The sequence below is a fragment of the Equus caballus genome, chromosome 5 (genome assembly GCF_041296265.1).
Source record: "Equus caballus isolate H_3958 breed thoroughbred chromosome 5, TB-T2T, whole genome shotgun sequence".
NCBI lineage: Eukaryota > Metazoa > Chordata > Mammalia > Perissodactyla > Equidae > Equus > Equus caballus.
In genome coordinates, this window is record NC_091688.1 from 24,144,459 (window position 1) to 24,170,670 (window position 26,212).

General features: G+C 47.0%; 1 long non-coding RNA gene and 1 other non-coding gene across 2 annotated transcripts; one reads left to right on the top strand and one right to left on the bottom strand.

Annotated features, from left to right (window-relative positions):
- The first annotated feature begins 421 nt into the window (after nucleotides 1–421).
- Nucleotides 422–26,212, top strand: LOC138924031 (uncharacterized). Its single transcript, XR_011438519.1, has 6 exons — nucleotides 422–1,178; nucleotides 11,500–11,880; nucleotides 12,885–12,968; nucleotides 16,863–17,117; nucleotides 25,241–25,340; nucleotides 25,555–26,212. It is a non-coding gene; the product is annotated as an uncharacterized lncRNA (long non-coding RNA).
- Nucleotides 1,417–1,561, bottom strand: MIR8972 (microRNA mir-8972). Its single transcript, NR_127978.1, has one exon. It is a non-coding gene; the product is annotated as a microRNA mir-8972 (primary transcript).

The window sequence follows — 26,212 nt, forward strand, 5'->3', positions numbered from 1 at the left end:
GTCTTATTAGCGAAGGGCCCAGACAGCCAGGCCACGGGGGTGGAGGTAAGGGCAAGAGTGGGTGAAGGGAAGCTCTAGAGGTGCAAGAAGTTGCTGCTAATAAGTTTCAGGGTTAAAGAAAGAAAAACACGTGTGACTCCGGGATGCTTGTTCCGAAGCTGGGCTGCAGTAAACCCAGAGGAGGAGGCCCAGGCTTCCTCGGCGGCATTCTGCCAGGTGTGGTCACAGAGCCAAACTGAGCTGTGAAGTCACTGGCCAATGACCAGTGACATTGGAATTTCCCGTTTTGCTGGCTTCCCCTGCCAGAAGCAACTGGCCCGTCCCTTCCTTGTCAGAGTAGAGGTTCTGCCCTTTGCTTTCGGTGGGCGTGGAGATGCCCTTGCTTGAGAAGTCAGCAGTCTTCTCTTATCCGTGCTCTTGCGCAGTCGGGTTGGGCTGGAGTCGTGGATGCCGAGTTCTGTGAGGTGGTCATGCTGCAGGCTGGGAGCTCAGGCCAGGAATCCAGAAGAGGGACCTTCTTCATGCAGGATGTATGAAAAGGCTGCAGGAAACTGCGGGCTGCAGAGAGCTCTGCGAGTGGTAGGCTGAATCAGAGGGCCAAGTGGGCCTGAGGAGCAGAAGCCTCGCCTCCCAGCTGCCCAGGGCAGCCCTTGGCAAGAACCCAGGCAGGCAGGGACAATGGGAGGAATGGAGAATGGGCAAAGCCCAGCTGTGGGGGGGGGGGGGGGGGGGTCCAAGGTCAGGACTCCAGCTCTGCAGGCATCCAGGAACTACTTAAGATACAGGGGTTCTGTTTGTGAGGCCGAGGCTGTCGGGCCTGGGCACAGTGTGGCCTGGGCCTTGGGGCATGGCGGGGAGAAGGCCTGGTCCTGGGGTGGATAAGTGGCCTGGAGCAGGGGTCTGGGTGTGGAAGCCAGGACCTGAAGGCCCAGCTGTAACGGAGGTTACAAAGCTGTGTTATGGAAGGCCCCAGGAGGTGGGTAGGTTTCCTGGTTGAGAAGCTTGGAGGGGCCTGTTTGCAAAACATCTGGAGGATGTGTGTCGCTGTCCAGTCAAGCTGGAAAGCATCCCACGTGGCTCATGGGTCGGGGCGTAGCAGCACTGACCACAGGGGAGACACAGGGACACCCAGACTCTGTCCTTGCGGTGACAAGAGAATTGTCTTCAGGAAAAGAACAGTGAGTTGGAGTTCTTTCCATTTGCATGCTTTTCGTAATCCCTGAGAAATCGGCTTTTCCCCTTCCCTGGCTCCGTCCCTCCCTCCCCTACAGCCCCACCTGCCCAGACTGTAGGCTGCAGCGGCATCCCACCTGCCCTGGGCAGTAGCGGAGGCCATAGGGAAGAAAGAACATCTCCCGACGTCTTCCTGGTTGTGGCCCAGCCCGGCCTGCCAAGGCAGGCTCCACCCTGCGTGCGTGGTGTGGGGCAGCCCTCGTAGATATGTCTCTGCCTCCCTTTGTCTCCGACTGTATCCAAGGGCAGGAGGGGGCAGAGCCTACTTCCTCCACACTCTTGGAAACAACAAAGGACAAGGTCCTGACTCGGCTCTAGACACCCGCCCCCATGCTGAGTCTGTGAATGTGTATACGTAAGTGTGTGGTGTGTGTGTGATGTATGTGCACGACAGCATGTGAACAAGTGTGTGAGTGTGAGCCTGTGTGTACGTGTACACATACTGTGCATGTGTGGTGGGTGTGAATGGGCTGTGCATGTTTGGTGGGTGCAAGTGTGTAAGGCAGTTCCCCAGCCTGCCGGGCTCTGTATTCCCCATGAGGGACCCTTTGAGTTGGTCCTGATGCTGTCCTGGGGCAGTGGTTGGTGGGATGGAGAGATCATGTTTCTAGAAGGTCCAGCATTAGGTTTCTGGAGCTCTTTCCCCAGTTTGCCAGAGAAAGAACCCTTTCTGGTTAAAAAGACTGATGGCTTCCAGCCTTTGTCTTCCCCGCTCTGGCCCCATCCCATGAGTGTGCAAGTGCCTGCCAGTGCACACAAGCACACATGTGGTCCCTGCATGGGGGACTCTGGGAGACTCCAAAGAGCTGACCCCAGGTGCACACGTCTCACTGTGGGCTTGGGCAGTTTCTGAGTCTGTGGATAAAGGAGACATTCTCATCCGCCGTGAAGATGCTGGACTTGGCCTTTGAGCCTTTGTCAGGAGCTTGGCTCTGATGGGGACACTGGTCAGTGGGTAGGGGGTTGCCTCAAACCAGAGGGCACTGTACGGTCCCCTCCAGAATCAAGCCCACTGCCGTAGTCACTGAGACCTCTGCTTCTCTCAGCCCCATGTGGGGTAGGTTTGGGCTCTGGAGGTGAGGAGGGCTGGCCCACAGATCCCCTGACCAGCTGTCCTTCTTTCTTCTCTTTATTTTCTAGCCAGAAGCTCACACACACCAGATTCTTAATGGGCCAGCATGGTTCAGGAAGGTGTTGAGTCTTGATGGACCCAAGAGCCAGGACTCTGGCAGGAGAACGGAATCCCTGATGGATTCAGACAGAGCAGTAGGATCCTGCTGGGAGTGGGTTTGCCTGGGTACCAAAGCAAACTTTTAACCAAGTAGGTCCCTGGGCCTCTGCTTGACCCCACTGACCCCATGTGGCAGAAGGTAAGAGCTCAGGCCCTGGAGTCACACTGATCTGAGTTCAATTCCTCATTCTACCACTCACCATGCTGTAAGACCTTGGACAAGTTACTTCATCCCTCTGAACCTCAGTTTCTTCATTTACAAAATGGGTGTAGCACTATTTACCTCACAAAAGTGTTGAGGAGTAGTCCATCTTGAGAAGGCTCTGACAGTTGGGTCATGGAGAAGACCAGTAACCAGTGATAACTGTGGCAGGAGGGGTCTGGGTGGGTAGACACTGACGGTTCTGCATCTAGGAGGCTCTAGAGAGCAGAATATTCCCTGCATTCCCTCCATGCTCCCCCCCTAAACACACAGGCTGGGATGTCAGAGCTGGAAGGACCTCAGAGACCACTCAAGGTGGTCAACCAGCTTCTCAGAGGCCAGGCCGTGACTGGAGTCATGCCCTCCTGGCTTGGTAGGACTCATTCTGCCAAATACTCCAGTGATTAGAGCATGGCCATCAGCTCTAGAGTCCACCAAGTCTGCATTCAAATCCCTAGCTCTACCACTCAGTCACCTTGCCTCTCTAATCCTGTTCTTTCATCCCTAAAATGAGGATAATACTGATCCACACCTTGGAGTTGTGCTGGCCAATATGGTGGCCACTTACTATGTGTAGCATTTAACTATAATTAAAATTAAATAAAATTAAAATGAATAAAGTTCACGTTCTCAGTTGCACTGGCTGTGTTTCAGATGCTCAATAGCTGCATGTGGCTGGTGACCACTGTATTGGACAATGCAGACATAGAATATTTCCATCACTGCAGGAAGTTCTGTGGGGTAAGTGCTACCTTGGAGGGTTGTTGTGAAGACTAAATGAGGCAAGATAAAGTGTTTAACTCGAAGGTTTGCTCTGAAGGAAGGATGCCAGCTGTCACTGTTACTCTCAGAGCTTCCTGAGTCGTCCTCCTCCCAGCTAAGGGTAGCCTAAAGGCCAGGGCCTTCCTTGGGACCATGGCCATGGCTGCAGACTGAAAGCACCACAGGATGTGAGGATGGAAAAGTGACCAGCTACACATCCCCTTGAGCCACACTCTGAAATTGTTCAAGCTCTGTACTTTACCAACGAGGAAACTGAGGCCCAGAGAAATGAAGTGACTTCCCCAAAGTCACCTGACGGAACAGAGGCCAGAGTCCTGTTTCCTGACTCCTCACCCAATGATCCTTTCCACCTCCCCCGTTCAAGGGCGCTCAGAGCAGGCTGCATCAGAGTTGTCAGAGGGTTTCATAAAAACCAACATATCCAGGCCCCGCCTCAGATGTATGGAGCCAGAACTCACAGGGTGGGGCCTGGGGGTCTGCTTTCTTACCAAGAGATCCATATGCTTTTGATCTTTAGCTAGTTTGGAGGCACTAGGCCAAGAGACCAGGGTCTGACTTGCTCAGGCCTCTGGTGGAGTAAACATGGAAAGCTCATGGAACAGTGACCTTCCCACCCCTCACTGCCCCCTGAGCTGGTTTTCCCAGCATGCCCTTCTTTCCCCGCTCTAACACACATTGGAAATGCTCAGGGTACCTTGGGAAAGGGGAGCAAGTGAAGACCTTCAGCCTGTTCCCATCAGTCTCACCAAGGCAGCTGCTCTTGCCAAGGTGGCCCAGGCTGGAGCTGAGGAGACTGAGAAAGTGCTCAGGCCACAGCACCATGCTTGCTGAGGGACTGTTTTGGCCTAGGCACCTTGACTTTGCCTCAGGCAGGTTGGCGCATGAGGGAGCCAGTCACTTCAGCCCTGACTGCCAAGAGCGGCCCTGACAAGATGGCCGCTGGCCAGCCCTCAGTGTTGTTTGGCTCAGGGGAACTGCTTTCTCCAACAGGAAGCCTTTAATCTCCACAGTGGTAATCACGAGTTAAGAGGGACCAGCTTCCCACTTCAGGGAGTTCAGAGGGATTGTGCAACCCGGCGCTTTGCAAGGAGAGCCCCCTTTCATCTGAGCACGCCAAGTGTCTTGTTATCCTTGTGGCCTGGGAAGAGACAACGCTTGCCAGCGTCTGCCCCCTGTGTACGTGCGGCTTAGCTACGGCTCTGGGAAATGAGGAACAAAACAGGATTTGGGGGGGCTTTGGCTGGGAGTGGGTAGCTTGGTGGCCCGTTATCATCTTAGAGTGGATGCTTTCCAGAAAGTTTTTCCTGCTCTCCACAACTGGCTTCAGACACTGCCACGTTCCAGTGGAGAAACTCTCAAGAATGCGGATCCCCTTGGGATGAGGTAGAAACTGTGTCTCCTTTATCCTCCATTCAGGGCTTAATAGGTCTCATCAGGGTGCTCTTCGTGAGCACCAGCCCCCTGTCTCTTCCCCTAAAGAGCAGAGCCCAAGGGGCTTCTGCATCTGGCTGATGCTGAAGAGAGGGCAAGTCAAGTTCAGAGGACTCTGACACCCGCTCCCCAGAGAAACTGACGTGGAGGATGCCTATGTTGGTTAAATGCCCCCTCAAGGTACATTCACTCATTCACTCATTCATTCATTCATCTGTGCATTCATTCATTCCTCAGCACACCTTTACTGAGGGCTTCTTATATAGTGTTCTAGCCCCTGGGGAACATCAGTGGACAAAAGACACAGCCCTTGTTCTCAGGGAGCTTACATTCTTTGAGGGGGGAGGAGAGAGAAAATAAACAAGTTAATACATCATGTAATGGGAGTTACAGAAAAGGGCTACGGAAAGTTAAAGCAGAGTAAAGACAGGGAGGGGAAGGGCTCTTTCTGCTGGGGTGGTTGGGGAAACAGGCTCAAGAAGTGCTGACTTATTACACATTTTCCCTGGTGTTGGAAACATCCTGGACTCTCTCATTGTCCCCACCACTCAGAGTGTCTTAGAAATCAGAGGTGAAAATTGAGACCCCCCCCCCATTTGACCCCTCACTACCCCCTCTGTACACAACTTCCCCAAGAGTCAAATATTTCTATATCGAAATTTACCAACCACAAACCACAGAACTTTTTTGTGATAAAAATTGGCAGGTTGATGTTATATCTGTTACCTTTAAGGCCACTTTATTCAAGCCTTGGCTGACGGTAAATTCTGCTCACATCTCCATGGGCTTGGTCTCAGGAAAGTGTCCCCATTAGGCCACTCTCTTAACTTTCGCTCCCCTGAACTGACACCTTGGGATCAGCCCCACCAAGTCCCCCCCTTTTAGGAGGATGGAGGTTCCAAGGTGTAATTTGTGATAAGAGAAATTCTGCCTAGAGGCCAATACCAGGCCTTGTGATACCGGCGCCTCCCCACCCCCCAGACTGACAGGCGTTCAATCAGGGCACACAAGGCAAATCCTCTTCTGGAGAGGCACTGGGTGTGGTAGATCTAGAGGCAGAGATGTGGCTGGAGTTCCTGCCTCCGCCGGGACCTGGAGGCAGCACAGGCTTGGGAGTCAGGCAGACCCAGAATCAAGCCATAGCACCGGTACTTACTGGGATACCTCAGTCCTTCTGAGCTTTGGTTTCCTCATCTGTAAAAAAGGATGTTTACCTATCTTTAAAAAACTGTGCAGAAGCCCCTGGCATATGTCAGACTCTTGATAAATGACATTGACTGTGGCTCCTTGGGCAGACGGCTGCATCTCTCTCAGCTTTGATCCTTCCTCTGTGAAAGCCAGATATCAATATATCATCCTCCTGGGGTTATTGTGAGATTGGGAGGAGATATGTAAAATTGCCTGTCACAGAGTCTGGGGCTCAACGATGTGTGTCTATTCGATACCAGGAGCTTGTCTCAGGGCGAGCCAGCAGGTAGATAGGAGCAGAAATACCTCCCAACAGCCCTCCACATTGCAGGGGATGGGCCCTCTTCCCCGGCCACTGGCTTAGTCAATGAAGAGAAAGTAGGGAGGGGAGGTGGGGGGAAGGACTTTCTGGATATTTTTGCTGATTTAAATTCTGGCTTCAGAATTGGAACTGACAACGTTGGTAACGCACCAGCTGTACAGATCACATACCCACAGGAGGGCGGGGTGGTTTGAGGCCAGAGGTTGGGGAAAAGTGCAGTCTCACAGCCTCCACTTCCCCTGTGGAGAGGGTTCTGTTCCCCTAGGTTTACCATTAGCCTTTCCATGTGCTGACTCATTCTCACGCAGCTCCAGCCCCGGAAAGCTGAGCGTGGGGAAGGCAGCCTGTTAATAGCCTTTTCCTGGGACATTCATCCTGACTTTTTCTAAGAAAGTTTGAATGTCAGCCCCGATGTCCTACCTCTCGTTCTCACCCCCACTCCACCAGTGCTTTCCTCATAGAGACTGAGAAGTAAGAGTTCTGGGCACCGAGTCATGTCAGGAAGTCTCTGGAGCTTCCATTCTGTTGCTTGTAGATTTCTTGAGATTTCAAAATGGCAGCCTGTTCATCTCAGTCAGAGAGCAAGGCATAGGGTGAGATCTTTCTATAGTGCTCCCAGGGGACTCCAATGGGATCCCCACACAGCCGCTGGATGGGAATGAACAGCAGGTGAAAAGGCAGATGCAGAACAAACTCTCAAAAATGTCTCGAGGGCCAGCAGCGGGCAGAAAACACCTGGGCGGCTTGTGGTGTGGGGGCCGTGATGCCGGCCGCTGCGTCTCTGACCACAACCCCACACAGAGCAACCTGCTTTGGGAGCATCACCTGCTACAGTGAAGAATGGTGACTGGGTGGAATAGAATCTATGACAGGACAAATTGAGGCTCCCTGGGCAGGACTGAAGAGATAATAAGTGGCCCAGTTCTTGGACACGACTGGGGAGCTGGCCTGCGTGTTCTCTGTGGGGGGTCATTTGTACAGGTGGAGGAGTAAGAGGCAGCCTCGTATAGTACAAAGAGCCCTGTTTTTTTCATCTTAGCTTTACCGCTCATTAGTTGTGTGACCTTAGTCAAGACATGACCCCTCTCTGGGCCTCAGTTTCCTCAACTATAAAAAGATAGTGTTGCACAAGATGAGTTCTAAGATCTCTTCCAGACCTGATCTTCCGAGTTAATATTATGTGCCTATTCAGAAAATGTGGCTCTGTTCAGGAGAAGAGAGAGGACCTGCTAAGGGGGCCAGTAGTTGGACTGGTAGGGGCAAATGAGGGACGAAAAGGGGAGTGTGGGGGTTCTCTCCCTCTTTCCCTCAGAAGCCCTCCCCCATCCCTTTCATTAGAAAGCCTTTCCTGTGGCTCCTCCCACCCCACCTCACGGGCAGGTCCATTGCTGCACAGGAAAACAGAGTCTGGTGTCTGGTTCTCCTGCGCTGAGGCACGCCTTCCACTGTTAGGCACTGTCAGCTGAATCGCTGCTTCCTCTTCCATCCCCCCTCACCCTCAGTTCTTCCTTTCTCCTCCAGCGCCTTTACGCTCAAGTCAGGATTCAGGAGGCTCCCCGGGGACGGGAGGACTCTGTGAAGGAAGGAAAGGGATGTGAAGGGGGTCTGGGTAATGGACAGAAAGCTTGGCCTCGTGGGACGGGGGTGGTGGGAAGAGAGGCAGAGAGAGGCCTTAGAGCTAGAAGAGACCTTGACAGAGAATGTGAGCGCTCCCCCACCCCCCACAACCGGCAACACCGGCATGGCCCCCCATAAGTCTTGTGCCTTATCTCTCCATCTTTAAAGTGGGCAAACCCACCCCTTTCTGCCACAGGAGGAGGTTGGGAGGCTTCACGTAGCCCTCAGAGTGCCTGTTGCTTCACTAGCCCGGGCAGAGCGGTGGGAGGGGGGCGGGCAGGCAGGCACAGTCACCTCTGGCAAGGCGTTGTCATTGGGGACCTGCGTGTGCCAAGGGCTAATGGATTAACTACTTGGGTGGGAATAGCCCAGCCTCCAGCTCCGGGATACCTTGCCACCATTTGAGGGACATCCAGGCTGACGCCCCTCCTCTGCCCCCTGAACTTGGCATGAAGGGAAGATGGAAGCAGCTGAAATGATTTCCTGGCTGGCTCCCCCGCCCGCACGTCTGTCTAGCAATTGCTCATGCCCACAGAAACCACCTTGCACACGGCCCCTGGATCCAGATTTCTGCAAAGCAGTGCCAGGAAAACATGGGGGAAGGGAGGGGCATCTGGCTGATGAACTCGCTTCGAGCCAAGAGGGAGTTTTTGGTTTGAAAACGGATTGTCTTTTGCTCTGTTGATATTTCTCTGGCATTAGTTTGCTGACTGCGAAAGAGAGGATTTTGGCCAAAAAGTGAGTCTTCCTGGAACAAATAGGCCAATGAGAACTAACCCAGCACAAAGAGAGAGGATAGTTTTCCTTTTCGGCAAAGTATCCGCAATTGCAGTAAACATGCATGAGCACCAGCTGGAGGAGGAGCCATGTGCTAAGAGCACGGATTCTGAAATCAAACTGACTGGGTTCAAATCACAGCCCTCTGATGGGTTGTGTGACACGGCCTCAACTTCCTTATCTATAAAGTGGGGATGATAATAGGTGAAGCTTAGACGGAGGGTTTGTGTGTGTGTGTGTGTGTGTGTGTAAAGCAGTTAGAACTGTACCTGGTACATGGTAAGTGCTCAGTAGCTATCACTTATTGTTATCATTTTAGTAGAGACATTTAGGGCCATCAACTCTACTGTTAAGGACATTTAGAATCTAGTTGAAGGGATAAGAAACAAACATATGCAAATTTAGGTAATAAATAGTACTTTGACTCAATATCGCAGCACATAAATGGGGTGTGTGACTGATAGCCAATGGGTGGTACAGCATCTTGAAAGGCCAGGCTGGTCCTGCCGTGCCCACCATCCATTTCTAGGTTGCCAGGCCTCCCCTCCCTCAACCCTATGAAAGGGGCAGCCCAATGGGGACTATACAATGCATCACCTGTCCACAGGTGTTTAGACCAGGAGCAAACACTCAACCCAGTAACTGGCCAACCACAGTCTAGCCGGGGACCTGGGATGGCCCAGTATAAAAAGATTAGTTACTACAATCAGATTCTCTCTAGGAAATCTGGATTGGACCCACGGAGAAAATCAGACTAAAACTGAGGGAACAGGAGCTGAAAGGACACCCTGAGGTGGAAGTGGGGCTGTGAGGCTGTAACCTAAGCCAACATTGTAAACAAACAGCTGTGACTAAGAGGCTGCCCATCCACAGAGATGGGATCAGAGCAGACACAGAGAGAGCAGAAAACAGCACAAGAAGGCGACCAGGAGGCTCCTGAGGAGAGAGGAGAAGGGGCAACCCTCGGAGCTGCCTCAGTTCCTTCTGAAGGAACTTAAGTGAGTGTTTGGTTCTTGGAACCGAGAAAGCTGGACGGTAACTCCGAGATGGAAGGGACCATGGAGGGCTGCAGCAGCCTGAGGAGAGCAGAGAGGCTCCCGTCTGGAAGGCCAGGAGGACGTGGGACAGGCAGAGGGGCTGGAGGAAGGAGAGCAGTCATGGCGATGGGAAAGCATGACAAGTATCTGGGAAAGTCTGAGTAGTCCGGTTTGGGTGGCGCCGAGGACTATAAGCTCAGAATTTGGAAATATTCGGAAAGACTTATTGTTGTATCAATTAGATGCTTTCGGTGACAGCTAACAGAAAACCCAACCAGACCAGGTTAAACTCTAACAGGAAGGGACTGGCTCATTTTTGTGAGATGTTGGTGGGTGTGGCAGGCTTCAGTCCAGGCCCAATCTGGAGTTCAAAGACCACAGCAAGGACCTTGCATGGATGCCTTCCCACTCTTCTTCTGAAAGAGGCTTCACCCCACCAGCCTACCTCTAAGTCAATCTGCCAAATGACCAATTTGCCAAAAACATAATTTAAGGAATAATCTTTTTTAAAACAGTTAATGAAAATGCATATATTTTTAACTTGATTCGGAAATTGGTTTTCAGCTAATTGGCTTTCAGAAAATTGTTTCTAGGCAAATTGCCCTGCTTCCAGCTGTTCTTGAGAACCAAGATGGTTGGCAGCAGCCCCTAGCGTCTCTATTCACGTCCAGGAGGAAAAAGGGCCTCTGTGCCCCAGCCTGCACAGCAGAAGTCCTGAGGTTCACTTTGGTGGATCTTCTGGGATCCCATGCCATCCCCTGAGCCAAGGACGCTGGCCTGGAGAACGTGCTGGGGAGTGTGGACGTAGCTCAGTGGCTTTTTCTGAACCAGTCACTAGGGCTAGGGTGATGGGGCAACGTTGGTGGGCTTAGGTCATGTAAGCCCTCCCCTCCTGAGGCTGGAGGTAAGTGAAATCACAGCCTGGACACATGGCTGGGAGATTCCATGGAAAGTCTTTGGAGGTCATAGATGCAGAGAAAGCAATTAGCAATGCCAATGACAGCTGGAGACAGTCTTGAATAGCCAGAAAAAGGGTTTGGACTTTATCCTATAGGCAGCCAGTGATACTGGAGGCTTTTAGATCTGGGATGTGTCTTCTTTCAGGGGGTATTTTAGGAAATTAGTCTGACTACAGGATGGGTAGGAGGAAGGGAGAGTCTGGCAAACCAGTGGGGTTGTTAGAGAACACAGGAGGTTAGGCAACGAGGGCTGAAACTGGGGAACTAGAGTGAAAAAGGAAAGAGAGGGGCAACTAGGAAGTATTTTGAAAGAAGTGAAAGGAATTAGTGTCTTATTAGACATTAGGGAAGTGGGTGGGTGTTGTCAGTGGGAGGAGTTGAAAATGACCCCAAGGCCTCTGGCCTGGGTGAAATTTTGGAATGTCTGCCCCACAACCTTAACCCCTTTCTCTGAGATCTGTCCTTTCATTCACTGGAAAGTGTCCTTTTCCTGGAGCCTTGTTTTGGTGGCACTCCCAGGACTCCTCCCATTTCTGGAAATGGACCCTTCCCTCCTTCTGGGAACTGTCCACTCCCCACTATCCCTCCATGGTTATTGTGGAGGCCACTGTGCTAATGTACAACCCCTGTATGGGGCACCTGACCTGAGATGGGTCAATCAGAACTCTTCCTCAGCTTGGCACCAGAACTGACAAAGTGATGTCTGTCTTTCTCTGGAGGTTGAAGATGAGATTGCTGACCTGCTACTGGTCTCATTCTTCCACATGGACCAAGGAGCAGAGGAAGCCAGTCTGCAATATGGAGAAGAATGAAGCAGATGCAGTCATGGCTTCTGAGAGCAAGGCTGGGAGTGGCTGCCTGGATCCCGGAAGGCTGTCACTTTCTGCATGTACTTCCTGTTCTTGGGTTCTGTGAGACACCCTCTAGCTTCTGCATATACATTTTAAGTGACTATTTCTAAAGTTGGGAAATTAAGAGTAGCTGCTGATTCTAAAGAGAAGCTACATGAATTTGGAACTTTTGTGCATTACCAGTGAGTTTACTGGAGGTAATCAAGCTGGACCTCACTTGGAGATGTCATAAAGAAATGCCAACACTTGGTGAGCAGACGCTTAAGAAAAGAAGGAAGCCATAGGAGTGGGTAAGATCTCCCAGAGAGAAAGTGTGGAGAGAAGTCACAGGAACCTTGCAGAACAACCACATTTAGAGATTAATTGGAAGGTGTAAGGGCAAAGAGTGAGTGATTTACCAGAGAATTGGGGAAGCTAGGATGCTAGTGTCCAAAGATTCCAAGGGAAGAGCAAATTCAAGGATCTTAACACACAAGGAAACACCGGTGACTTTGGGCAGGCTTTGGGGTTGGTTGAGTGAGAAGCTCGATGATGTCACTTAGAACCCAGGTTCTTTCTACTTCTCTGCTCTGCTGCACTTGGCACTAGCTTCATCTAAGGGTTGACTCCTCCCTTGGTTGAGAAATAACTGCCAGTAATGGGCATGGTGGAAGAAAGATAGGGAATGTTCTCCCAGCCATGGACTCTAAACTTTGCTCTTCAATCTGATTGGACCACTTCAGATCATGTGCACATCTCTAGGCCAGTAAGGTTCACCAGATAAACGCCATTTACTGACCGGCTTAGACAAGTGAGGAGCTACTCCTTAAACTGGAGGTGGGATCAGCATCCCCTGAAGTATAGAGGATTGTGCTCCACCTGAACATGCTCAGGGTTCTGTTGGAGAGGAAGAGAGGGGATTGGAATCGTCAGAGGCAATGAACAGTCCCCCACATGTGGCCCACAAGGCCTGCATGAGCTGGTCCTGCCTCACCCAGTTCTTGCTGTCTGTGTTTTGTAAAGTTCTTAGAATGGAGTAGGTTTCTTTCGCCCTCAGACCTTCTCATACACTGATCCTTCTGTGGGGAATAGTCTCCATGATATTTGTTGCCTAATTCTTGTTCTTATATTGTCTCACTCAAATGTCATTCTTTGAAGAGAACTTTCCAATCCTCCTAAACTAAATTGGGTTCCCCTGCCCCCACCTCCCACTCGTGTCCCTATTGGAATCTAATTTCAAGTTGTAATTATGTTTCTATTGTGTTCATTTGTAGCTCTATGGGGCAGGCGCCATGTTTGTTCTGCTCACCAAGGAATCCTCAGAGGTTGGCGCACAGCAGATGCTCAAGAAATATCTGGTGAATGAATAAATTAGATAGTTCATCTACTTCTTTTTCTAACTTATACCTATTCTTTTTTAAGCACTTGAAATATCTTTGGAGGTTACTTGAATGTAAATATTTCTGCAAAACAATATCTCTTCCAAAAGAACAATGACTTTAAATGAAAGTAAATAGTAAGGAACGCTTTGAACGCTAATCAAGTCCAAGCAATGGTGGAGGGAGGTATTTTTATCATGTTCAAATAATTTATACTTCATGTCAGTTACATAGATAAAGACAAGACTAGAGAAAATTGGTGAACTAGTTAAACACTGTTTTGTTCTACTCCCTACCTCATTAGTTAATTATATTAACCATTTATCGAATGCCTCCTCTGCACCAGCGATTGGGCTAGGCTATAAGACTTGGCCTTGTTTCAGGAAAGTTTACATTAGAGTCATTCTACCAAGTAAGGCAAGAACTGAATGAATAATTTTAATGATGGTTTTCTGCTACAAAATTGAAATAAACAGGTTTTTCTGATTAACCTTTAGATAATTCAATTCACTTCTATTACCCGAACATTCTAGTCTGCTTTGCTAGTCAGAGTTTCTACACGGGAGGGGCTTAAGCGCCAGCAATCTGTTAGGAAGGGAGGCTGGAAGCTTGTCTTGAAATCGCGTTAACACAGCAAGCACACTGTTTCGGCTCAGATTGTACGGATATTTGACATGGCGTGGGGTGGTTATTGGCAATTATGGGATCATTTCATCATTGCCTCCTCCCTGTCACCCCTTGGAGTTACCACCGATCCTTGCTAACAGAAGCATAATCACATTTTGTTTATCAGACTTTCAGATATCCCAGGCTTCAAAATCCACTAAGATTTCAAAAAGAAAATTTCAAAGGGAGGAAGCAGCAGTGGTCTGCTCTGATAACTTGTTTATCAGTTTACTTTCCAATTGCCCTGTCCTCTTCTCTCAGAGGGAGACATGGGTGAGAACCCGACTCTTAGGGCTGATGTCCATGACAGGCTATGAGATAGAGAATAGGTAAGTCTTTTTTTGGGGGGATGGGGGAGTAGCTTTTGGCCTTGAAAAGAAAAAAAAAAAGGAAAATGTGGTTAGAATGCCAAGTGAACAAACTGAATTAGCAATATGGAAGCACATATTTGCCGGTTTTACAGGGACGTCACGGCATCAAAATCAGAGGAATGTGCTGTGCAAATACAAAAGATGTAATTTAATAGTTTCCGAATGGCCTTTCTTGTTTTATTATCAACCATCCACTCCTCACACATTGGAAAAAAAAAAGACTAGTTTGCATTTATGCTTGTCGCTTATGCTGAATGAACATATTTCACTCAAAGAAAGCAAAACTAGACAGGTCTGGTTTACTTGCACAATAGGATATTAATATACTGTTTTTGAGGATAAATGCTTTATGACCTCAGAATGAATCAGCTCTCGGGGCCAGGAGACGTTGAGCACAGCAGGCAGGAAGGCCTGCCCTCCGCTGTACGTGGCGTGGTCGTAGCACAGCCGGGCTGAGCTTCAGGGTCACATCATGTATGTACCACACACAAGCCGGATTAGCAGGAATGTGTGAATTTGGACTTGGTTCTCTTTTTCTTTCCTAAAGTCTGCTCAGGCAGACAGGTTTTGTGGTTCTAGAATCCTACTGCATGGAAGCTCATAATGATAATGACACTCTTAATAATAGCTAACAGTTATTGTGTATCTATCGTGGGCCAGACACTGGGCTAAACGCTTTTTGTCCTCATCTTTGGAACCCTCCCAACACCACTATGAGATATATTTTATCATCTTGTCATTTTTCTCATTTTGCTGGGGAGGACACGAGCACAGAGTAGTGCAGCCATGTGCCCAAGGTCACACAGCTGGGGTTTAAACCTAAGAGTGCCTGGCTCAAAGGAGATCTTCTGAGAAACTAATGAGCTGAGGTTTCAGGGCCCTTCACTTATGTGGCCCCTTGCAAAGCCCTGTGCCTAATTTTGTGTTCTTTTTCTTAAGGACTCCCCATCCCCCCTCACTACAAACTGTGTTGGTTGTAGTCCCCACAAAACCTGGATCCATCCCTGGTTTTATTTCAGAGCCTTCATTCTTTTTTTTAAAGATTGGGCCTGAGCTAACATCTGCTGCCAATCTTCTTCTTTTCTTCTTCTTCTTCTCCCCAAAGCCCAGTACATAGCTGTATATTCCAGTTGCGGGTCCTTCTGGTTTTGCTATGTGGGACGCTGCCTCAGCATGGCCTGATGAGAGGTGCCATGTCCTCAATGGGATCCAAACCGGTGAAACCCAGGGTAACTGAAGCAGAGCCTGTGAACTTAACCACTGGGCCACAGGGCCGGGCCCTAGAGCCTTCATTCTTAATCTCCAAACCAGTTTCTAAGCAATCATAAATAATCTGAATGTCAAGGACTATTTTATTTCCAACACAAAGTAGGTGCTCAATTCAACTCAATGTTTGAACGAAAGTATAGATGACTGAATAAATGCCCTACTTGAAAGGCATGCTGTGGACTGATCAGTACTGTAGGTCGAAAACTGTGGGACAGATTCAAAAGCTGGGAAGCTGGAGTGCCTTGTAAGCCCTTAAAAGAAATTGATTCTTTCCTGACATAGGGCACAGAGTAGTCGCCGAGCTTTCACCAGCATAAAAGAGCAGACGGAAAGTGCAGACGCTTCTCTGTGTCCCTTTACTGTCACGGGAAATGCCACATGGGCGAATTTGCAGTGACTTCCTCTCTGCAGGCACTTCCATAAGAGAGACCTCATTTCACTTGGCTTATCCAATTAACAAAGGGAGACAAACATATTGAAAGGAAGTCCCTGAGGTGGCTGAGACAGTGTGCTAAGTGGATAAACAACTTAATTAGAATCACCTACCCTGATGAAAGCACGATGCTCAGGGCTGGCTTTGAACAAGTAGTTCTAGTTTTGCAAGAGCTTGCTAGTGTCATTTCAAGGAAAGGCTAGGAGGAAATGTGTTTGAAACAAGAGTTTTGGTTAGACACCCAGATGGTGAGGATTGATACATACTGGAAGTAACTATTGAAGGAAGTTGGACAGTGTATATTCCTCATGCCAAAAAAGTAATCTTGTCTCCAAGCAAGGAACCTGGGGAGTTCTCCAGGACTCTTCCAACCTGGAAATTCCAGTGTCCTAATGGGATGCATTTCCCCCATGATTTTGCTGAACTACGTGTCAGAATGAGTAGATTCTAAGGAGGGTATATCCTTGAGAACAATTAGCCGTGGTTACCAGGATCACCTGTGCTTTTCTGCGCCTGACTCCAGGGCCCCCCTGCCCATAGGTCTCAAACAGGTATGCTCACTTGATTCAGAGGAATTTGGCTGGTCGGGGTCTTGATGCTTTGTGTACAGAAGAAGCAACTTGGGAGCCAGCCCTGATGGTCTAGTGGGTAAAGTTCGGTGCTCTCACCACTTCAGTAGGCCGGGTTCGCTTCCCATCACAGAACCACACAGTGGGTCTGTCAGTTGCCATGCTCTGGTGGTGGCTTATATAGAAGAAGTGGAAGGACTTACAACTAGGATATACAACCCTGCACTGGGGCTTTGGGGAGAAAAAAAGGAAAAAAGTGACTTGGTATATAAATTAAGGCTAAAGGTTCTTGCTCTTGCCTATAACAGTGGGACAATTAGCAAAATCACAAATTGTTTATCAGATATTGGGGCTACTCATGGTTTAGTTTTAAGAATGAATTGCCTTAGTAAGAGGTATTATGACTTAAAATAGGTGGCTTTTTACAAAAATCAATCAACAAATTTTTTCTTTTTTTTTTTTAAAGATTGGCACCTGAGCTAACAACTATTGCCAATCTTCGTTTTTTTTCCCCCTGCTTTTTTCTCCCCCAATCTCACCACATAGTTGTGTATTTTTCTTTTAGTTGTGGGTGCTCCTAGTTGTGGCATGTGGGACACCACCTCAACGTGGACTGACGAGTGGTGCCATGTCCACACCCAGGATCTGAACCAGCGAAACCCTACGCCATCGAAGTGGAGCGTGTGAACTTAACTACTCGGCCACGGGGCTGGCTCCTCAATCAACAAATTTAATGCCACTCTAGTCAATATCCTGATGGGATAAAAAGCAGAAGGAGGAAGAAGAGAAGGAGAAAGAGAAGAATGAGAAGAGTAATAAGGTAATGAGGCAATCGCTTTCCTTTTCATGTATTAATACACATTACAAATGTTCAGATATATATACATAGTATTTAAACGTATGATTCAGAAATCCCACTCCTAGGTATTTATCCAAGTGAAATGAATACCTATGTTCACACAGAAACCAAATATTTACAGCACATTTACTCATCATCCCCGGAAGCTGGAAACAACTCAAATGTCCCACAGTCGGGGAATGAACAGATGGACTGCAGTATATTCCTACGATGGAATACTACTCGGTGATAAAGAAGGAACCATTGATAAATGCCACAACTTGGATGGATCTTAAGGACATTATGCTAGTGAAAGAAGCCAGACTCAGAAGGCTACATACTGTATGATTCCATTTGTATAACATTCTGGAAAAGGCAAAACAATAGAGACAGAAAACAGACCAGTGATTGTCAGGGTTAACCTAAATAACTAACTAAGAGCGGGAGGCTTGACTGCAAAGGGGCAGCATGAGGGAATTTGGGGGATGACGGAACTGTTCTCTATCTTACACAATTCTACACATCTGGCAAAACTCAGAACTGTATACCCCAAAGAGTAAATTGTAGTGTACGTAAACTAAAAAATAAAATAAACCAGTGTTACACTAGCACAGGTATAGACAGATCAATGGAGCATCATAGAGAGCTAGAAATGGAATGAAGTATAAATAGTTAATAGCTTTGCCAAAGATGGCAATTCAAATCCATGGGAAACGATGCATTATTTAATAAACAGTTCTGGGAACCGTTTTTATCATTGAAAAAGTTACCTACTTCATCCTTAAATCAAAATAAATTTCAGAAGGATTAATTAAAGCTTTAAATGGAAACAAAAATGAGAATACTAGAGGAAAATATAGATTTTTAAATAATCTTGGAATGGGGAACAACTTTTTAAAGATAATATAAAAGTCAGAAATCATAAAGAAAAAAATGAATCGATCTGACATCAATCAAAAACATTTTAAAAACGCAGTAAAATAAACAAAGAGTAAATATTAACAAGTCAACAGACTAATGACAAAGTGGGAAAAATATCCACAACACATCTGATAGTCAAAGATCTCTGTAGTGGGTGCTGGGCCACCACCCAGATCCCACCTTCGGTACCGGGGTGTTAATCCCCCAGCTGTCGGGAATGTTGGTGTTGACAGCTCACAGCTAGTTCCTCTCTTGCAGCTGTCCACAGATGAAGAGAGCCACTTCACCTGAAGTGATCCCCCTTCTTTGGGGCAGCCCTCATCCAATGACCAGTCAATAAAGGGGTATAAGGGCCTGGCCCTCTTGCCTCAAGGTAGAACTCTGAAGGGTCATCCCAGCTCCAGGGCCCATGGGGTCAGCTGGGTGAGGCCTTCTGTTCAATCCTTTTTTCACTCCCCCTTAGGTGTTGGTACCAAGCATACTCCACCAATGGACCTCTTCATGAGTCTGTTTCTAGGGAACTCAGCCTGAGATAATATCCTTAATATGTAAAGGGTTTTTCCAAAGCAACAATAGAAAAATGGGCAAAAGACATAAACAACCAATTTTTATATGCGCCATAATTAAAATTACCTGTACCTTTTGTCATAGCAAGTTCACTTCCAGGAATTTATCATAGAGAAATAATCTCACAAGTGTGTAAAGCTATATGGTCAAGGCTGTCCATGGGAGCATTGTTTATAATAGCGAAAAACTGGAAACACTCTTTATGTCCATGAATTAATTAAATAGATGTCATTGTCATAGTATGCAGTTATTAAAAACAATGACGTAGATATTTGTAAACATGAAGCAATGTTCAACGTTCAAATATATTCCTTAAAATACATTCTGTAAAATACATTTCACGATACGTAATATATGTATAAAATTAAAAACCAGTCTGGAAGGTTATAGAAAAAATTTTATTGGTTAATACTTTTTTAGGATTATAAGGGATGGTTATTTTCTTTCTCATATTTTCCGAAAAATTTTTATAATGAGTGTTACTTATATAACCAGAAGAAAAATAAAGTTATTTTTAAACGAATATTATTAGATAAGGCTTTAGTATGAAACTCAAGCGTACTGATTGAAATTCAAGCATATTTTCATTTTCTAATCCAATTATTTCAATTAAAGAAAAATAATTAACCTGAAAATTAGCCTTAACAGCAATGTAGAAACAAAATCTTAATTGATGGTCTTGCTCTTTGTGTTAATCCGTGAAAGTCACGTACTACCTGTGTTGGACACCTGCAGTTTCTGTGTTTGTCTGGCCTGAGCGGTACCTAGTCTCCTTCTAGAGCCTAGGAACAGTTCCGTCATCCCCCAAATTCCCTCATGCTGCCCCTTTGCAGTCAAGCCTCCCGCTCTTAGTTAGTTATTTAGGTTAACCCTGACAATCACTGGTCTGTTTTCTGTCTCTATTGTTTTGCCTTTTCCAGAATGTTATACAAATGGAATCATACAGTATGTAGCCTTTTGAGTCTGGCTTCTTTCACTAGCATAATGTCCTTAAGATCCATCCAAGTTGTGGCATTTATCAATGGTTCCTTCTTTATCACCGAGTAGTATTCCATTGTATGAATATACTGCAATCCGTCTGTTCATTCCCCGACTGTGGAAGTATCTGTCCCTCTCCTGAGACCATGAGCTTGCTGTGAGGCTGACCCCACAGCCCCTGTGAAGGAGCACATCACCCATCCCTGCCTCCCATCTCTCTGGACACAAGGTGCACATGTCCCAAGTCAGTCCAATGAGAGTCAACCACAGGACTTTTACTGCAACTATCGGGAAAGTGATACTTTCTTTCAACTGAGTGGAAGATAAGCTTGGTCAAAGATAAGCTTGGAGAAATGCTGCTGAGTGTACAGTCAACACAGAACAAAGCAGAGAAGAGAGATGGAGAGAGAAACATTCCTGAAGACAGTGTAGGTGCCTTTCAATCCAGCTGTGCCCAAAGACTAATTCCTAGACTTCTCAGCTACATGAACCAATAAATTCTCCGTTTTTGCTTAAGCCTGTTGGAGTTGGGCCTCCTTTGCATCTCAAAGGTTGTGCTATTATACACATCCTACTATATTGCCAAGGGAAGCAAAATCTTATTCATGTTTTCAATTTTTCAATCTCTCAATTAAAATGTATTGAGCACTATCTTAGCTCAGGCTGCATAACAAAATCCCATAGGCTGAATGGCTTAAAGAACAGGAATTTATTTCTCACAGTTCTAGAGGCTGAGAAGTCCAAAATCAAGGTGCTGGCTATGTAGGTTTCATTCTGAGGCTTCTTCTCTTGGCTTGTAGGTGGCCTCCATCTCACTGTGTGTCACACGACCTCTTTGTGCGTTCTGAGACAGAGAGCAAGCTCTCTGGAATCTCTTCTTATAAAGGCGCTAATCTCATCTTAAAAGCCCCACCCTCAGGACCTTCCAAAGGCTCCATCTCCAAACAGCATCACACTGGAGGTTAGGGCTCCAACATATGAATTTTGGGGGGACACAGACATTCAGTCCATAACAAGCACCTAGGACTCACTATATGTCAGCAACTACGTTAATCCTAGGAATACAGGGGAGAGACACACAATCTCTACCTTTAACAGGAGGCGTACACTTGGTGGGAACTCAACCCCAGAGAGTGGTCCTCAGGGGTGCCAGAGTCTCCTCCCAGGAGCTTTCCCAGCCTCCAAGCAGGAGGTGGACCATCACTTTGTTCTCTCTTTGGACACTCTCGCCTGCTGGAGAAGTAATATCTGCCTTCTCTTTGGCTGTCTCTGGCATTCTTTCTTCGGACTCTTCCATTTGTCTGTCAAGTCAAAAAGGCTGCAGCTGCCCCTACCTGGGAGGCCTGGGGTGGGCAGTCTGGACCAGCTCTGCCCCTGGTAGTGACACAAATGCCCTTTTGTCCTGTATCCTACTTCTTGTACTCTCTTCTTGCTGCCTGGAACTTCCTCTCCACTGGATGTAGTGAGATCCAGGACTTGGAGGTGGACTTATGGAAGAGGATAAAGGAAAAAAAAGCTGCCTCATGCCTGAGTCAAAGGGGTTCTGCATGAGCTCCAACCAGGCTAGACCATGGGCTCCCGGTGACGGGGGCCCATGTCTCAGAGTCACAGTCTTTGCTGTTACTCATTGTTCTCTGAGCATAGCTTCCCTTGAGGACCTCATGGAGAGGGGCTGCCGACCAAAGGACAGGGTCTAGGTCTTCCTGGGCTCCGTGGCCAAATATTACCTTAATCTCACCACCATTCTCAACCCACAGACGTGTATAAGACCTTCAAAGGAAAGTGCTCAGAATGAGCAAAGAATTGTGAGTGTAGCCCTTCTTAACATAACTAGCTCAGCCAGATGGCTCTCTCAGAAGTCCCTGTTAGAGGATTTACGAGGCTGTAGATGACATCTCCAGAAGGGGAAAATAAGCATCCTCAGCAGATTCCATTAGAATAAGCGCAACTCATGAGGTCATGTCTGGTAATTATAGAATTATCTTAATTATTTTTTAATGTATTCAAGGCTTGAGAACACGGTCATATTCATTATAGAGTACAAACTTACAAAACCACTCCCAAACACTAGTGGAGGAAGTGCACAGACGAGCGGTGAGCCCCGGACCACCCCTTGAGACGGAACGCCCTAAACTGGGCTAAGCAATAAACTGTTGACTCTATGGAGCTAGCTATCTTTCCTCTCCATCCTGGAGAATCACAGAATTCAGTAACCTCTGGATCTAGTGGTGCTCCTTTTGGTGTGCACATCAGAATCTCCTGGGGGAGCTTCTGCAAGCTTCATTTGTCCAGTCCCCCCCGCCCCGGAGACTGGTAGATCTAGTGGAATAACCACTGACTAATCTCTAAGCTAGCAGACGAGGAACTGAGATCCAGAGAGAGAAAGCAATTTGTCGAAGGTGACAATGACTATTGGTCAAAGAGCCAGGACTAGCACCCAGATTGCCTGACTCTGATCCAGTGTTCTTTACACCAGACAAGTAGAAGTGTGAAGAAATAGGCGTTCTCACCCAAACTGCCTAATTACCTCAATTACCCAAGTGCCCACCTTGATGGATGGAATGTGGCCCCAATCTGTGCTTGGGAACACTGCTCAGTGATTTATGCCACTGCTAAAGAGACAAACCTGCCATTTGTGTAACAACTGCCAGATGTATCTGTCCTTCATTTTCAAAGACAAGGCCACTTGCCCTTTGTATTCTGCTGTAGCAGACGTGATAGTGAAACGTATGACACACGTCTCCCTGTTTCCTGTACATGCACTCTTAATGCCCTGTGGTTTGTGGTTGTGGTTGCCTGTTTACAAAACCTGGCTCTCAAAGTGATGGTCAGCTCAGAGTCCTGGTTGAGGAAGAACTCACCGTTTATCCTATAGCTTCCCAGTGGGGCATCTCTGCTGCTGCCCTTTTCTGGTCATTTCTCCCAAAGCCATCGAGTTTGAATGTAGGCATTTTCACTGAATGCAGGAGATACACTTCACAACATCAGTCAAGAAATACATGTATGTTGGGAGATAGTACACACCTGGCATCGTGCTTATGTTCAACTCATGCTGTAGTTAGAAGGTATTTCAAGGTGTTGGGGAAAAGGAATGTAGCTGCCTCAGAACTCAGCTTTAGAAAAAGTTCTTCTTATTCACAGCACACCTAAAACAACACTAAAATGCATTACTCCTGCAGGAAAACATCCTTTGGACACTGGAAAACTTCTGTCCCATCTCTCTACACCGGGGCTCGCTGTAGGATCTTAGCCACACCCCGTTATTGACCGTTTCAAAAGTGTCACCTTATTTAGCAGAAATCTGGCAACTGCGAGTCATATAGCTTCCGGGACACTTGGACTCGTCACGCATTACCACCGCCTGTGTTTTACAGTTGAGGAAACCTGGAGACCTAGTGATTAAAGCCCAGCCAAGGTTATTCACGTGGAGTTCAGAGTACAGCCAGTGCAGAGGGGAAACTCGCTGGGCTTCTAGAATCAATAGCTGGAAGGGATTTCAAGAGGTGATTTGGTTCACTCATTTCACTGCAGGTGAACAATGAAACAGCCCAAGACTAACGATTGTCTGTGGGGAAAGGCTTCTTAGTGCCTCCAACCTCTTGGTCCAAGTTTGCACTTCCCTACGGTTCTTCCTTAAGTCTAACTGAACTCTCTCTTGCTGTTACTCTTTCTACCTTCCCAACTAGTGTTAAATGGAAAGACCAGTGTTTCTCTATTGTGAGGACTCGTTCTATTGAAGAGTCGGCTCCAGGGAAGTCTTGAAAGACCCACTCGGAGAGGCTCTGTGGGGAGCTTCAGCAGGCAAAGGCAGACTATTCTGTATTTTGGGCTCTTTTATGCCCTGCCTGAATGCCAGACAATTGTACTTCACTGGTCTATCCTCTCCAGGGATTATTTTCCCTGGAGAAGAGAAGGCCGAGAGACAAATCAACGGAATGCAAATATGGAAGACGCTGAGCCACGGCGTTCATGACCATAGGAAACTACAGAGTGAAGGCTTTCAGGTCAGGCTGAGGCAAGGGATTTTTCTGATTCTGAGGGCTTATTGTTGACGTAAGATCTGATGCAAAGGGAGGCTGTGGTGTCCCCTCCCCGGGAGGACTTACAGATGAGAGAAGGTCTCACCACAGGCATGAGTTCCCTAGGCTCCCCAAGGGGTGAAGAAAGATGGAGAAACTTTTCTTGGACTCTTCCCAACTGTACAGTAGCATTTCCCCAGGTCTGAAAAAGCACCAGTTGTAAGCATTTCGAAAGATCAGTGTGTGTGAGGAAACTAACAAGCAAACGGCAGCTCAATGAGATTTCCTTTGAATTTGGCTCTCGCCCTGCATTAAACCAGCATGGACAAGCCTCAGATGAGATGGTTCTTATATGGCTCCCCGGGCAAAATTTTGAAAGCTAACAACTGACATTTTCTTCTTGATATTTTCCCACCCAACTGCCTCCTTCAATTAGACGGTGCAGTGGGAGGAGATGCAGAGGTCTAGGATTATTCCCATGTAGATAGGATTTCATCTCGTTAAGTCTCCTTTGGGGGTAAGCTCTCCACTAGCATTTGCATCAATTGCTTTTGAATCGCTACCCACCACGAAATGCTTCAACGGGGAGAAGAATTTCTCTTAAGTCAGTTCTCCCTAAAGGTAGAGTGAGATATTTCAAACTCTATGCAGAACAGCTTTAAAGAAAAATAACGACAGATCCACAGCCTGTTCTTTACATCAACTTTTCAGAACGCTTTTCCCCAGTCTCTTCTGATCTACCGACGAGCATGACCATCAGTCAGGAAGCAGTGACTAGGCCCAGCTTTAGGCCAGGCAATGCGGGGTTTGCCCCAAAGTAGGAGGTTTATTCTCTGCCTTTAACAAGTGTCCAGGTTAGTGAGGCTACAATGCTAACTCAGGTGAATGCAAGGAAATACACGTTCGGGTGCTAATGGTGTTAGTGGATTAAAGTAGTCAAGACGCTTTTATTAAATGGCCCACAGCCTAAACTGGCTTTCAAGAAAGGGCAGATTTGGGAGAAGCAGAGTGAAAACAAGCAAACAAAAGGAAACAAAGAAGAAAAAAAAAAAGTAGAAAGCTAATTAGGAAAATTTAAACTAGCATTTAAAAATTTTTAATTATAGATGATTTCAATCACATAAACAGGTGTAGAAGCCTCGTGTACTCATCATTTTGCTTCAAACTTTACCAATTCACGGTCAATCTTGCTTCTTCTATCCACCTACCCACTTTCCCCCACATCCTGGGTTATTTTGAAGCAAATCCCAGACATCATATCAATCCATCTGTAAATATTTCAGTATTTTACTCACATTTTGATGTAAGCAGGATCAAATTATACAGATCAGAGCCTGTTTCCAAAAAAACTGAAAATCTTGACACAATAAAAAGATCCCCAAACCTCAGCCAATGGCATATTTATTTCTGGTTCTATTGTGTTTAACAACATCCAGCACATCAGAAGAAAGCTTAACTTTTTTTTTTGAGAAATTTGAAATAAAATGTATATGTTCAGAAATACACACTTTTTGCTGTAATCTTGGACCTTAATGGAATGTTGGAAGCATGTAGACAAACACTTGTCCCTGTACATCTGCTGCAACTTAACTCTATTTCTTTATTCTATTTTCAACCTAGACCAGAGTGGTATTTCAGGAAGACATGCTTTTCTTAAACCAGAGGCCAACAAAAGTGACCCGTGGAATCTGAGGATGGTGGGACAGTCTGGGGCCGGGAGGTAAATGTACAGCTGGGGAGGGGAGAGAGGAGGCGAGAGAGCAGGGTGGAGTGGGGGTCCGATAGGGCACAGAGACTCTCAGGGCTCCGGCTGGATGTGAAATTGAGTGGGAGGCAAAGAATGAAAGTGGAGCATGTTAATCTTGGAATGAGGATGAGTCATGCAGAAAATGAGATGCTTTCCCGCTGATGCTTTGAATAATACTCCTTAACAGGGAAAAGAAACCAAATGAATGTCGCTCTTGATCGAGGTAGAGATGGGGTATGGCACACAGAGTGTGGAGTTGAAGGCTGTGCATCCCTCCTAGCTCTTCCACTCTTCCTGGGTGACCCGGAGCAAGCCATCTAACCTCTCAGCATCTCAGACTCCTCATCTTCAACAAAGGGGAAGTGGGGCTAGATTATCTCTGGAACCCTGGAGGCCCACAATATCCAACAATTCAGTTAATTGAAATGTATTGTAAAAGCGCAGATGGGTATGAATTTGGGGTGACTTTTGGGTGGTGGTGGCTAGCAGTAGGAAGCAGCGGTACCAGGTGAGACAACTCAGACCATGCACAGCTCTAATATGGGGAAATGAAGTAATGGCACTAGCCCGCATGTATCAAGTACTTGTGTCATTTACTCTACTAAACAGTTTACATACATTATCTCATTTAATTCTCACAACAGCCCTGTGAGGTAGGCTCCAATATATCACACAATTATGAGGAAACTGAGGCACAGAGAGGGTAAGTAATCTACCCAAGAAACATTGCCAGTAAATAGGAAAGCCAGAATCAACCCCAGATCTATTTCAATTTCAAACCCTTAACCACTGTACGACAAGCAAGGGTGTATAGAATAACTATTAAAGTCTTGTATTTTATCTTT